This window comes from Chroicocephalus ridibundus, chromosome 8 (assembly GCF_963924245.1).
Source record: "Chroicocephalus ridibundus chromosome 8, bChrRid1.1, whole genome shotgun sequence".
NCBI classification, from domain to species: domain Eukaryota; kingdom Metazoa; phylum Chordata; class Aves; order Charadriiformes; family Laridae; genus Chroicocephalus; species Chroicocephalus ridibundus.
In genome coordinates, this window is record NC_086291.1 from 55,524,206 (window position 1) to 55,536,527 (window position 12,322).

Sequence of the window (12,322 nt, forward strand, 5' to 3'; positions counted from 1 at the left end):
TAAAAATAAATAAATACATAATGGAAAAAATATCATTAAATAACACATGAATAACAAGTAATGGGATTTTAATCTTCTTGTCAGGAGAGGCTACTTCTTCAGCACTAAAGGTGACTCACAAGCAGCATCACTCCGGGAAAGTTAAAAGTGATAATTCCATAAGACTCAAGGATTGTGTGGGACTCAAAGAGGGATAAAACGGCCTTGCAGGGGGCTCTCCTTCCTCTCTCTCTTAGTGATGAATGAAACGGGAAAACCTGATCAGTTCAGAGCGGCTGAAAAATAAAACATGGTCACGTCTTTATCAACACCCAGGTAGGCTGGAAATCGCTGCCCCGCGATGCCGTGAAGGCTGAAAGCTGAACAGAGTTCGAGAGGAGGTTCAATGTTTTTCTGGATAACTATATGCAGAGTTGTAGGAATTTAAACAGAAAAATAGAAACCAAACAACGCAACAACAACCTGTGAAGGGGTCCGGAGAGCATCTCAGGGTGGCTGCACCAGGACTCTGCTAACCCTCAGCTACCGAAGTCAGGGAGAAACTTCCTCCGGTGGTAAGTTACTCCCCAAACAGGGTTTCTTGCACCTGCTTCTGCTGCCTCCAGTGGTGGAGCAGAGACAGAGACCAAGACTTCTGGGGCACCTGGAAGTGGGGCTGTTGTGTCCAGCCCTGGCACCTGAGTGGTGCGTTCCATTCACGTGCTTCTGTGGAGACAGCCAGAAGAGAGTGAAAGGGATGGAGGTGGGAAAGGAAGAGAATAAGACAGGGGAGGAAAATATTGCTCTTAAAGTGGGAAAGCCAGAGGGGAGGAAGGGGAAGACCTGAAAGGAAAAAGAAACAGGTGGAGAAGGAAGAAGGATTTATTTCTCCAGGTAGTGGGAGGTTTTCAGAGGCCAATGCCAGCAGATGAGATTGGGGCGAGTCTTTTGCAATATATCAAACAAAGCAGAAAAATGGGTTCTTTTCCTTGGAATAAATTCATGTTTGATACTGGGATGGAAAACCAGAAACAGGCAGGTATGAGCTGCAAAGCAGGGGTGCAGGAAATAAGGTGAAGAAGAAATGAATGCAATGGAGAGGTGTACAGAGCACTTGGAGGGACTGATCGAACTACACGTGTAGGATGTTTTCCCCATTTCAGTCTAAAAGAAGTGACAACCGAAAGTTGTGAAAACTTGAAGAGAACGTACCTACCGGTGGGTTTCCTTTGAGCACAGGGAGGACGGGCAGGTGTGGCAGGAGCAGGGGCTTCGCTGCTCAACAGCAGGCACCGTCCTTGCCAGGGGTATAACTTAAGGCAGAATTTGGCCTTTCAGACATATTTCCCTTACTCCCTTGATTTTAATTGATCCTGTTGTGTGCATTCCTACCATTTCATCCGCCTGTTGTGCCTGGTTTGGGAGGTGAGCCCTGTTCCTCTGCCAGAGGGCAGAGGGGAAGGGAGCGTTGGGATGGAGAGCGGGCTGTGGGTTGGTGGCAAACATGGGGACACCTTGTAGTATTCCTACAGCTGCTTTGCCTGCCTCGGTTCACCCTCCCTTCCCATCCGCCGTCCCTCTTTCTTTTCTCTGCTTGGAGAATCAGCTTCTTTATACTCACGGCCTTTGCGGGAGCCCACCCCGCTCTCATTCGGGTTTAGCTCTGCCACCATCACAGCCAGGAGGTGGCTTCCACGCGTCCCTTGGCTGGAGGTCTGGGCAGGCGGTGGCTCGGGACACCTTGTGTCCCTGTCCCCATCCTGGAGGGAGGGTCCCCAGGGCTGGGACGGCAGCAGGGCAGGGTGCTGCAGGTTGGGGTGCAGGACAGGGGTGCCATGCCACCCTCCGATGAGCGACCGCGTGCGTGTCCCGCTCCTTGCAGGGCGGCGGACGGGGCAGGCTGGTCAGAGGTACAGCTGCCCGGCTTCAGATTAGTGTTTATTTTGCAGGCTGAAAGGGAGCTTGTGATCCCCAAGCCCTCCTGTGTTTAGCCAGACCTCTCATTCACTTGCAGAGGAAACCCATGTCAGCCGCTCCCCTTTGTCTCCCCTGAGCTATTGCTTTGAATCTGAAAGGATTGGGTGCAGATTTCAAGGGATGTTCAGACAAAGGCTGTTTGAACAGCACTTGTGTAAATAATCCATGAAAAACTCTTTGAATAACCTCAATGAAATTTTCTCTGAATTTGCTATTCTTTTTCTCCAGCGGCAGAAAGAAGTGGAAGTCAGGAAAGGGAGGAGAGTCGGAGGAAGGGAGGGAGAGAGGGAGGAAAGGGGTGGGAGAAGGACTGACACTTTTTTCTCTCTGCCAACTTCTCTGAATGCCAAGAAGTAGCTTGGCTTAAAAAAAAACCACAAAACAAAACAAAACAAAAAAACCCGCCTCTTTGTTATTTTCACAGCTTCACAGCTTTAGGAATAATCTCATACGGGACCTTCGTGTCCTCAAACTTCCCCGTACATTAAATGTAAGGGGACACCCTCGTATTTAACACAGCAAGGGTAATGTCGAGGCAGTTAATTATTAGCCGTATGGTTTAATGTTCACTTGCTGTACATATGTACGAAACAATTCCCCTTTAGCATGTCGTTTAGTTTGCATTAAAATGGAGATAATTGTTTTGATGCCAAATGTTCCCGTCCGTGCCCCCCCCCCCCCCCCCCCATTCCTCTTCATACAATTTATACACATTACATCCTTAAACAAGAGGGACAAAAAGTCTTTTGATTTGGGTTTCTTTTGAAGATCTCCAAACTGAATCCCAGGCTGGGGCCGGCTCAGCCCCGGCCGGGGGGTGCAGGGACCGTGAGGGGACCGAGAGGACCGAGAGGACTGGGGGGCTGCCCCCACACCGGGAAGGGGTTTTGGGGGCTCTCGGCTTTTTCGGGAGCCGGTTCAGTGGATGTCCAGGAGATGGAGCAATGTTTCTGTGGCCTCTGCCGCCGGTGCCCCTAACGAGCCAGTCTGTCTGAACTCGGAATGAATTTTGTTCCCTTTTCATCACTCTCTGATGTCCAGCTGCTCCTGTCAACACCTTCTTATAGCATGTAATTCATCGCTCAGACTGACAGCTGGGGCCGCGGGCCTGGGACCAGCTCCTCCTGCCATCGCCTGCACCCACTGAGGGTCCCTGGCCGGAGCAAGGGCTTCCCTCGCCCCCTCCCCGCACCTGGGGCTCCCCAACTCTCCAAAGGATTCCCCAGACAAAACCCCGGCCCCCCTGGCCCCCTCCCGCTCGCCGTGGATAACCTCTGGTGGGGGATTTGCGGGGGGGTCATCTCCCTTCCAGCCCCGCTCCCCAGCGAGGGCCGGGGGAGGCTGATGAGAAGGGATCCAGGCAGGGCCGCGAGGACGGGGGACGGCCGAGGCCGTGCCAGCAGCTCCCGCAGGATGCGGTGCCGCCGGGGCTGTGACCACCCAGGCCTTTGATTCCTTGGTTTGGGCTTATTTTAACTGTCGGTCAAAGCGGGAACAACCTTGTCCCCGGATTTATGGGCTTGCACCCGAATAGCGAATGGCGGCTGTCGCCCCACAGCATCCCCAAGGCGCATCTAACAGGGAGATGCTTTGCTAATGCCGCGGTGCAGAAAATGCTGCGGCTTCCTTTGGTACCAATCCCCCTACCAAACGCCCTCTTCCCTTCAGCCTACCAGCCAGTTCCTAATAATTATCCTTTAACTCAGCACTTCTGCCTTCAGTTCTCCTCCTGTACCTTCCTGTCTGCCTGTAATATATTCTATATTTCACCCATTTCTTGTCCTCATTTATAATTCTTCTTTATTTTATTACTTTGCATAATTTCCTTTTAGGATTTGTCATAAAATAAATTCTGCTGCCTCTGTCTTCTCATTTCTGCTCTCAAGTGTCAGCGGTTCCCGACGCCTTCCGAGCCCCTGTGCGGGAGCTACCCCAGCCCCAGAGGATCTGGGGAGTCACTGTAAGTGGCCCCAGTTTCAGAAGGGTCTTTCCAAATGAATCAGCGCCCCGAGCGACATCTGGAAGGAAGACACTGAGTGTAACTTCAGGACAAACCTCCAGCTAGGTTTTTTTTGCTGTGGTGAAGTGCTGGCGTGTGCAGAATCTACATCACACGGTTGCCCAAATCTGAGTTAAAAATGCTGATTATTAAGTGAACGAGGAAGCTAAGGAGAAAAACTGCTGATGTACTGATGTCCAATCTGTCCTGGGAGGTAGGAAAGCACATGGGGAAACTGAGGCACAGAGCTCTAATCCAGATCCTCCATGGCGTTTAGATGCTTGGCTCTCTTTGAAACCAATGGGAAGGAGGCATCTGACCATTTGTGTCCAAGTCACCTCTTCGAGGTCACACAGGACACTTGTAGAAAGGTGATACAGAAAACTGAATGCAAATTTTCTGTGATTCATCCCAGAATCAGCTAAAAGATTCAGCCCTGAATCTTTTAGCTGAAAGGTGGCCCAGCATGAGGGAGAGCAGAAGACTTGGATGAGCTGCTCCGTGTTCCAGTACGCTCCAACTCCAAGGAAAATAGAAACTATTTACGGGGAGCTGGACTCCAAACGCTGATGTCTGCCAGTAGAACTCCTGGAGGAGAAGGTGGACCTACCACATCCACTGAGCAGCCCCAGAAGCACGAATTTCCAGTTACCTCCATGGAGTGGAAATTTGAAATTTGCTTAACGGCTTTTATGCAGGGTGGAGGATTTGGGAAAACTCCAGGAATCCTGACTCACCAATGGTCCTTGCTACCCAGACACAGGTCACTGCCAGAAAATGAGCTCCTTGGAAAGTCCTTCGCAAGAGGAGAGCATCCAGGAAGGACCATCTCTACAAAAGGCAATAGAGCATTAAGGCAGGAATGAGATCTGGAGAGGGAGGAAGCTGCATTCAGTGAAGGTAAAAAACAATCAGATGCCAACACTGGTAATGTGGCCCCCTCCTTGAAATCACCTTTTCCCTTCAGACACAAAGGGGTCCTATTCCAGCACACACCTGGAGCAGAGTCCGGGGCCGTTCCTGGCGGTGGCTATGCAGGGAACCAGGACTCTGTGGTTCGTTTCCTTTTTAAGTGAGAGAGTCCTTATAGGAGAATATAGAAACAAACAAAAGCATCCTCTCTGTGCCCAAAACCTGTAGCGGTTTCTCCAACTGTAGACATCTTACCTGCTTTGAAAAGTTTGAAGTTGTGACACAATACGCTAAGGTTCACGAACCCTTTGGAAGGCTCATTTTGAACGAACCCGGGCCAAAAGGTGGCTTTGTGTGTGAGAACCACGTGGTCTCGTTTGCCGTTCCCTCCATTTCTAAGATTCGCTTGGATTTGAAGCTCAAAGTAATACCCGTGAGAACAAAACCTCGGGGGGATGAGATGGAAAACGTCCTTAACTGGTTCCCTGTGCTGGAAGAAAACCCCCGGCTTCATCTTCCTAACGCGTTTTGTTTTGGTTGGGGTTTTTTCCCTAGCATGGAGAAATCCCCGTGTGGTTTGGGTTTGCGAGGAGGCTTTTCCCTTCATGCGCTGCCACAACAACTGAGATCAGCTGAGGCGCTCAAGTGAACGGATCCTGGATGTAATTGTCGGAGGGCTGGTGGCCAGGTTTTTTCAGAAGAGGGTCCGACTGGCTGCGTTTCAGGTCCACCTCTGCCTCGACAGAGCCTGTCTCCTTTAATCATTAGAGTTCAGTGCACGGCTTTTGGCTGGCGCGAGTGGGGATTTCGTTTGTTTTGGAGGAAGATTGCTTCTTTTGTTAGTGTAGGTCTTTTGGTTCCAGTTGTGTAAACTGGGACAAGCCGATCCCATTGGCCCCAAGGAGCCGGCGGCCAGGAGAAGGCTGGTCTGCTATTCAGTTTTGGGGGTTCGTTTTGGATCTTTAGAACGCCATCCTTGTGTCTATAGAAACATTCTGGTTCCTGTAATGAGGCACGTTTTATGAACTGCGAATAAAATGAATGTGTGTTTTTCCCGAACTCGGGGCAGTCAACACAAACTCGGCGCCATAAACTGAGTTTCCTGAGTAAACCGAGTTTTGAATTTATTCAAATGAAAGCGAATGTTGCGTTATTACAGCCTTGCAAAACTCCAGTTAATTTATGGCGGTATAAAAATCCATTTTTTTAATGACTGTGACACTGCCAAAATCTTTGCAGATGCAGAAACAGCTTCACAGGAGAATTTCAATCTAACATCAACAGGAGATTTGGAAGATGAATTGTGCGAGGATCTCCTTCCTCCAAAGATGCTGCTTTGTTTTGCTTTTTAGCGTTTGGTTTGGCTCTAATAGTGTCTGGTTTATGATGTTTTAATTATTGTTGTTTATTTATTATAATCATATTTTAATTGTTTGTGTAGTGCCTTGAGTGCCTTGGCAGGGGGGCGCATTATAAATTAAATTATTATTAAAAAGTTATTATTATGTGTACCTACTCCAAACTGAGCTAGAGCAGGGAACGCACTCAACTGCCTGGAATTAATTCCCCCTTTTTCTTTTCCTTTGTCTCCTCTCTGCTCGGGAGCGTAGTTCAAAGGGTTGGAGAGAGAAAATGATGTTTCTCTGCCTGCTCCTGGGCTCGGCGAGGCGAGGGGAGCTCTGCTCTGGGCTCCCGGGGGACCTGGCGCTGCCTCCCTCGGGTGCCGAGGATGACGTTAGGGAAAGGGTGGGCTCTCCGGGCTTGGAATTGGTTTTTAAAGCCTTTTTAATGCCCTCCTTGCTCCTGGAGGGCAGTTTGCTGGAAGAGGCTGGTTGATAGTTGCTGCGGTACAACGGGATTTGCTAGTTCTTAAATTAAAAGGGAGGCCGTCCCGCGTGCGTCTGGCGTGCTTGGAGGGAAGGAAGGGGCTGTCACCTCTGGTGGCCAGGCGAGGATGGCAGGGGCTCCTCGCCCTGTCTGAATCCCACTTCACATCTCCTGACCTTCTGGTTTGCTGTAGACACCACCGTGCCCGTTAGCGGGGTCCCTGCCAGCCCAGAGTAATCCCACCTCTCGAATCACAGCTGAGGTTTCCTGCCTCTGGTCCCATCGCGGGTGCACAGGGTACATGCTATGGCTCCTCCACTCCTGCTTTGACCTCTCTGGGGTCTCCATGTGCCACGAGGCAGTGATGAGTGATGGGATGGCTGGTGGTGGGAAGGCCAAAGCAAAACACCCTCACCGTCAGCTCATCCCAAGGCCAAATAGAAACACTCTGGGACAAAGCTGGTGGAGAGACACATTCCCTCAATTTTCTTTTCATTTATCTCCTCGCAGGTTTTCTCAGACCCCTCTGGTCCAACACGGTCTGGCTGTTGGTGTTGCAGCACAAGCACAGATAACCCTCCCCTGGGACAACCACTTTTGGTGGTATGGAGATCCAGCTTGAAGGTCACCAAGCAGTCAGACCAACTGATGCCATCAAGACTGTGCCCCCAGCATGGAAAAGAAAGATTTTCCCCTCCCTCAGACCTCCTCACCGCTTGATCAGAGGCTCAGGTACGGATTATGTGAGTCCTCTGTGGATAATCATCTTGCTGCTTCTCACAGGCGTGCTGCAGGGATGCTAGAGGCACTCGGGTGTTATGGTGATGGGAGCCACACGAGTACCATTGATGGATTAGTGATAATGTGAAGGTCCCTGTTACATTAGCTGTCAGTTTGCTAACGAATATTAAGAGACAGATGTCGTATGAGCATCTCTACACTTTGGAGCTGGTGGCAAACTTCACACCTTCAGCTCTCCTAATAAGACAAGTATTTCATCCTGCTCAAAATGCTTATTATAGCTAGTCTGATAGGTACTGTAAGATCTCATTATTTATCTATATTCTTTATTTTGCATAGATAATAGAAAAATTATCTGGAAGGGCAGCAATGTATTCCTACCACTTAGGAATAAAACTGTGATTTTAACTTATTCCAGCTCGTGGGTCCCTGAATGAAATTTTCCAGCGGAGGCACAGGTCTCTGTGTGTTGCTCTGGAGCATAAAAGATCTTGCTTTGTTTCATGGCCTGTGAAATAAAGACCTCCATTCCCGACCCATGGGAGTCTGGAGGCCACGAGGACAGGAGAGAGAAATGGGTTCGGTGTCTCTGTAGGACTCCTAAACCCACTCACCAACCGCTCTCCCGTGGTGGCATCAGACAGGGTCAGCAAAAATAGCTGTTCCTGCAGATGTTTGGTGTCAGCCCTAAGAGAAGTCCGCTTTTCTGTCTCCTTTATTCCTCCTGTTTAAGCAGAGCCACACTCTGGGCACCTTCTCCCTCCCTGACATCCATTTATCTGTCCTGCTTCGGGCGCTGCTGTTCAGCCTCCGCTTTTCCCACCCCCCTCCGGCCCGTCCCCGGGGGTCTCCAGCCGGGGCTCAGCTGCTGCCCTTCTCCATATGTGCCCCCTCCTCCTCGGGCCCTCTCTGCCCGGCCGTGATGGGAAGGGACCTGCAATTCCCCGTCCTCCGGCAAAGCCCTGGTAATCCCGCACCCAGGGGCCGTTTAGCCCTGTCTGCCCAGTTTGCGGCTCTGCCGCTGAAGGGTCCTAATTTGGTGTCATGTCGCGAGAGGAGCCGGGAGGCAGGGCAGGGCTCCCGAGGGTCGGCATCTGCTCGTGATTTTACACCCACGCAACGGGTGAGCTCGGTGAGCCCCTTCCCCTGCAGTCTGCACTGCAGTGGTAAAAAAAAGTCTGGGAAAGGGTATTTGTTAAAACCGAGCACCCACCAGCCGTGTTGTTGCTCTACATCTGCTTTCCTCCTCCTGACATCCAGGCTGAAGGTTTTCATCGTATTGTGTTTGTTGCCGGTCATCACTAAACTGATGCTGTTTTGGCACAGAGACTTTGAGCTCCTTTGACTTTCTGAGACTGTCATAGGGCAAGCAACGCTGTGCTTGGATAAAATTAGCTTTAGACCCTCTGCACCGCCTGTTAACCTACCTACTATGTGTTTTTTATCTGCTGTGGCTGGTAAAGCTTTGTTGTGTCTAAGGAGGACATTTGAGCGCGTTTGGCGCTTCAGCACGGCGCTTGTTCCCTCTCCTGCCCTCTGCACCCGGCCTTGTGCTGGCGCAGGGCAGGGGCGAAGGGGAATCGCGCCTCTCCCTCCAGTTTTACGGCTCTTTGTGGCCCCAGTTATCCCTGGTTGAGGGCGGGGAGGTCTGGAGGCTGCGCAGCTCACACGGGCTCCCTGACGAGGGGCGCTGCGGGTGCCACCCGGGCGCTGGGTGTCGCTTCTGCCCGAGCTTCTGACAGTGGAGCAACATGCCCCAAATCTCGCTCTTCCGGGAGCGTCCTTCCCAAGTAAACTCTGAAGTTGTGTTACTAAACGGGGATACAGGAATGGCTATTTTCATTCCTTCTTTCACTAAGGAGATTACACAAGAAGCCTCAGGTTGGGAAAAATACGTCCACCCCTTACCCTATCACCATCCTCTTGCTGGGGTAACAAAAAGGAAAAAGCACTATTTTCCGAGGGATTTGTCTCGGGTCAGGAGGGTATAAGGAGGCAAAAGCGCACGCCTCCCTCACGTGCTGGTTATAGAGGATGTAGCCATGGGATATGTGTAATATAATACACCGCCCTGCGATAAACCACACTTATCTCAGCTCCGTTCTTCCCACTAATCCACCTCCAGCGGGACTTCTCCTAACGCACGCTTCGGAGAGTGGTCTCTTTTTGAAAGCAAAACCAAACCAACGACCTGCCACCTGTCTGGGGGTTGGGTTTCCCCCCCCCGCAGCGACAGGCACTTGCTGCCCTGGTTCGTTCCTCTGCCCGCAGCCCAGCACACGCCATTCGGTCCCACACCTCTCCATCCAGCCCTGCCGCACCGCCGAGTCCAGGAGCCCACCTCCCACACGCCACCAGGACTCCGGCCTGGAGATTTACATCCCCAGCCTTTTCCACGGAGTTCTCCTGGATTTATAAGAGGGCAGGATTTGACCTGCAGAGTTTAACAATGGTTGTTAACCTTGGCTGTGATCAAATTAGGCTGGAGCACAAGCTGGCTGTTGTATTGGGAGATAAGTTGCAACCTGCCTAGAAAATAACATGCATTCTCTTCTCTCGCGTTAACATATTTTTTTTTTTCCAATGAGTCGGGATACGTTCTGGCTGTGTCTGTGCTGGGGAGGGATCAGCAGGATAACGGGAGTTTCTGACCCAGATGGGCTCCATCCTTTTCTATTATCTAGCTGGAGCCAGAGGAGCTTTTAACGGAGAACAAATGTTTTGAGGCCCTTTCCATGCCGCCACTCTTCAAATGCGTTTGAAAGTGTTTTCCCCAACGCCCGATGTGTTTGTAACGTGTTTTAACTTCGATGTGACTAAATGCTCGGCTCTTGCAGGTCTGCAGCACAGCTTCTCGTTCGCCTGGCTGAAAATCAAATCTATATGTGCATTTGCATACCCGAGCTGGGCTACGATCCTGCCAGCCAGCTCCTTCCCGGTGCAGACAGGTCCTTAGTGTATCTCTTTCCAGACAAGAAAGCCCTCGTGGTTGAGACGCTAAAAATAACAAACGTCCCTTCGTGCCTTCGGTAAAGCGGGCCATGGGTGGGCGCAGCCTGGCTTTTAAAGGGTTAAGGAGGCTGTGTCCTTGGTGACATGCAATTTATGATCTTGTGAATCCTTTTTTAATTATTTTGCTGTGACAGAGGTGGAAATATCCAACTTCAAACGACTGGCTTTATTGATATGCTGCTATTTGTGCCTCTGTGGAGGAACAATCCCATAAAAGCAATAAATTAGAAAAACCCCTTTTCTCATCAGAGAGAAAGAGATACTTTCTGGCTGGGAGCGAGAGACCTGGTGCAAAGGCGTTTCAGCTCCACGAAGGGGCTCCCTGCGATGTGCGGTGAGAAGCCCTTTCTTAACGAACCGGGCGCATCCCCGGTGCACCCGCCGGCTCGGCCGCGCTCCCCTCCGCGCCGGGCCAGCCTCACTGCGCCGGGCTGGAGCTTGGGGACGGAGGTGGAAATTTTGTCTGCGTTCACGGACCTCAGCTTAACAGCTGTAAAACGTTTATGGCTTTCTGGCTGTTCATATGGGTTAGTTATTTACCATATTTGCACTGAGAGGATGATCAGAAAGCGCATTTTAGGACAGAAAGAGGGATTTTAAAGTACAATTAACTAATGCTGTTAGAGATGAGCTGGTTGAGGCCAAAATGCCAGTGTTTATTTGCAGACACGAATGACCGGTTTTCACCACGGGGAACGTAACAAAATCCATCTCATGAATCCAGATGAGGGCAAATATGACATTGTGTATTTTTTTTTAAAGTGTAAATAGTTACCCGTAACAAAGATGTACCGGCCTGGCCACAGGAGTACCCAGGCGCGGCCATACAAACACCAGCAGTTATGAAATGTGTGTTTCCAGCTGCACTGGGCAGGTGCCGGAGCCGAGCTGGGCTCTGCCAGCGCACGTAGAGCGAACATCGCGTAGGGTCTGACCCATTCATGGCACGTGAGCAAGCCCGTAACCCTCCCTTTAGCCAGGCATAGTCAGACATGGAGCAGAAGATAGATGGAGACCGACCCTGAGGCCCCAGGGACACCCTCCGAGCCAGTCGCAAGAGCCCCTGCTAGCACGAGAGGCGCTCAGCCTCGCAGGGAGACTGCGATGGGGTCTCAGGCTGCGGCTGTTCCCATTAACAACCCACCACATGAACAAGGACAGACCCTCTTGGCTGCTTCTTTTTGCCATCCATGTTACTTGGGCTAAGATGCTCTGAGGTGCTCAAGGGACTGGGGTCCAGCACACCTGTATGTCGTCGGGGCGGGTGGTGAGGTGCAGTTCTGGTCCATACTGGGGGCTTTTGTGCCTATGTAGGAGTGTGGATGGGGCAGTAACAGCAAAGGAGTGATGATGGCTGGGGTCAGAGTCCAACACAAAGCTGTCCGTGTGCTTGCACTACACTCAGAAGTCATGTAGATCATCCAAAACCTTTAATGGATACTCATCCCAAGGAGGGTGGCAGGTCTGGAAGGTGAAGTCGTCTTGGGTTCAGCACAAGCTCTGGCTCCTCTCCATCGGTAAGGCACAGCCCAGCCCCTGGAAAGCAGCCCTCAGGGTGGAAGAGGTTTTGCCTCTGTGTTGGTGCACACCTCGGCTTCTCCCTCGTGGATCAAGTGAGATGGTCAGTCGAGGCCAACAGCAAACACACTGTAAGTCAACACCACAAAGAAATTGCAAAGTTTGGAAAAAAATTATTCCATGCTCATCCTGGCCAAAGACCCTGTCTGTAACTGCAGCTACGGTCTGCTCAGTACCAACCCTAGAAGGAGAGAGAAACTTCACCAGGGCTGAGCTCACGCGTTTCTAACAAAGGTCAATCATCACCCCCAAGTCTCATCTTTACCAAAGGGGAGACAGCAGTGTGCCCTGAGCTGG

General features: G+C 51.0%; 1 protein-coding gene across 5 annotated transcripts in view; it reads left to right on the forward strand.

The window, feature by feature from the left end:
* The window catches only part of LOC134520106 (uncharacterized), a 68,854-nt gene that overhangs the window by 2,785 nt on the left and 53,747 nt on the right, over positions 1-12,322 (forward strand). For 3 of the 5 annotated variants that reach the window (XR_010072360.1, XR_010072361.1, XM_063345084.1), the window contains 3 exons: positions 85-554; positions 3,789-4,855; positions 7,205-7,426. The gene's annotated coding sequence lies outside the window, so the exon portion shown is untranslated. The remainder of the gene's footprint in view (positions 1-84; positions 555-3,788; positions 4,856-7,204; positions 7,427-12,322) is intronic. The other 2 variants (XM_063345085.1, XM_063345086.1) reach the window with 2 other exon arrangements.